Here is a 2,152-nt window from a genome sequence, read left to right as displayed (position 1 = left end):
CTTTGTCCCTGAGTGCGGCGGGCCGGAGGGAAACGGGGCGGGGGAGGGGAAAGGTTACGGGGCTCGGCTAAGCGCCCGGGTCCCAGGGGCCAGTGCAGCGTGTCACAGTGAGTGGACGTGACCCATGCCCCGAACCCCACTAACGGTCTCCAGCCCAGGCACCTCTGCGTCCGGCTCCAGGCCGAAGTTCTATGTGACGTCTGGTCCTGGCCCCCGGCCGTTCCCAGGAGAAGGTGTCCCCGCTCCCACCGCAGGCCTGGTGCCGGTGGCTTGTGGGGGTGCAGGCTGAGGCCCGGCCCCATCCAGCCTGCTCATCTGCCCCCCAGCCCCCTGCCCTAGGCGCCCCATTCTGATGTCTTTATGGGGGTCGTGGGTCCTAACGTCTGCTGACACCACCTCAGCGGGACGAGGAGCCTGCGTCTCCCTCCTGCACTGCTACCAAGTACCCGGCACGTCCCCTCCTGTGTCCCCATCCCCGGACCCAGGCCCAGACCCAGGCCAAGGCAGGACTCTGGTTCAGGACAGGACGACCCCACTGGCCCGAGCTGCAGGCTGCGGTGGGCGCCCTGTGGCCGGCGTCCGTGACGACACAAAGCTGGTCAGCCAGCCTGTGTCCGGAGCCCACAGGGCTCCCAAGCCACGTGCCGTGACGTGCGACGCTCGGCCAGGTCCCTGGGAATGGCGTCATGGGGGGCCGCGGCCTCGGGGTGCTGGGACACGCACATGGGCTCCCCGCTGTCGATGTAGTCCCACAGCAGCTCGTCCGACAGCTGCGAGAACTGCACCACCGTTTCCTCGTGGAACTCCGAGACGTCCACGTCCAGCCGGCCGTCTGCAGGGACACAGCCGGGCGGTGAGGACGGCGCCACGGGCGGCCTCAGCGTCCCAGAGTCTGTGGCGTCACACGTGCGGGGGGCTGTGCCTGAGCGTCGTGTGTAACTCGGGTACTTACTGGGAAAAGTCGGGGGGGAGATTGTTTTACACGAAGGACGAGGGACGGATAGCGTGACAGAAACCACGGACGCGGCAGCGGCTCGGAGGGCGAGCTGCAGCCTGCAGAGCGGGCGAGGCGGGGCCGCTGGTTTCATGCGACCGTTCGTGGGCCGTGACGTGTGCCCCACAGACCTCAGCCGTGGGGCTGGAGAAGCCAGAGGCACGGCGGCTACGGGTCGGGGTCACCAGGGAAAGTCCCCAACACCGGGTATCCTATGGGCGAACGGCACCCCCTAAAACTCATCTCCCTTGGACACTGGGAACAGGACGAGACTAAGTGAAGGACCTGAGTTGAGTCCCCTAGAGCAGGTGGCCCTGGACCCAGTGACAGTGACCTTATCAGAGACAGAAGAGAAGGCGTGTGCAGAAGGACGCGGAGGTGGGAGGGACACGGCCACCAGCCCAGGGGCGCCCGGGGTCCCTGGACACTGGGAGAAGCAACAACAACCCTCTCCCGGAGCCTCCGGACGGAGCGAGGCCCTGGGACACGTGCATGTCCCACTGCTGGTCCCCAGGCCTGGGGAGGACGCCCGTCTGTGGTTTTAGCCCTCAGGCGAGCATCAGACGCCATCTGTCACTGACTGCTGTCACCCAAAGGGCCCGAGATGGACGGGCAAGCTGAGGTGTCCCCATCACGGACAAGCAGACAGGTGGCTGCCCCCCAGAGGCACGTGGTCAGGCGGCCCAGGGCCAGGAGCATGGGGTTTGTGTCGTGTCGACCCCCAACCTCAATGCTGTTCAAAGGAGCTCTAACAATAATTCCTTGGGGTTTTTTTTAGATTTTTAAGCTTTTCGTCACCGCAGCGTGACTGGTGCACGCCCGTGTGGGCCCACCGCCCCCACCTCCAGACCGAAGACCTCAGGGGAAATGGGAGGCTGGTGTCCGGCGTGGTCTTACGCATGATCCCCACACCCACACGGCCCCCCTACCGTGGGGAACACTGCGCCGAGCACTCAGAGGGAAACCCCGAGACCTGCACGTCACCCCGACTGTCCCGGACAGGACGGGAGGGATGCGCTGTAGGGAGAGTGACCCCGACCTGCCCCCTGACAGCGCCCGGGATCCCCCACTCCCCGACCCCGGGGAGGCGGCGGCTGTGGGCACCTTGGCTGAAGCAGCGGACGATGGCGACACCTGTGAACACACTGTGCTCCTTCC

General features: G+C 66.2%; 1 protein-coding gene across 12 annotated transcripts in view; it reads right to left on the bottom strand.

Annotated features, from left to right (window-relative positions):
* The window catches only part of ASMTL (acetylserotonin O-methyltransferase like), a 21,200-nt gene that overhangs the window by 14,128 nt on the left and 4,920 nt on the right, over positions 1 to 2,152 (bottom strand). For 2 of the 12 annotated variants that reach the window (XR_002777878.1, XR_002777882.1), the window contains one exon: positions 724 to 832. The exons of the other annotated variants lie outside the window; for them this stretch is intronic. The gene's annotated coding sequence lies outside the window, so the exon portion shown is untranslated. The remainder of the gene's footprint in view (positions 1 to 723; positions 833 to 2,152) is intronic. 12 annotated transcript variants of the gene reach the window in all.

Source organism: Pteropus vampyrus, unplaced genomic scaffold, assembly GCF_000151845.1.
Source record: "Pteropus vampyrus isolate Shadow unplaced genomic scaffold, Pvam_2.0 Scaffold538, whole genome shotgun sequence".
In the NCBI taxonomy this organism is placed as follows: domain Eukaryota; kingdom Metazoa; phylum Chordata; class Mammalia; order Chiroptera; family Pteropodidae; genus Pteropus; species Pteropus vampyrus.
The sequence above is the reverse complement of the archived record's forward strand: the minus strand, read 5'-3'. Positions and strand labels throughout refer to the sequence as shown.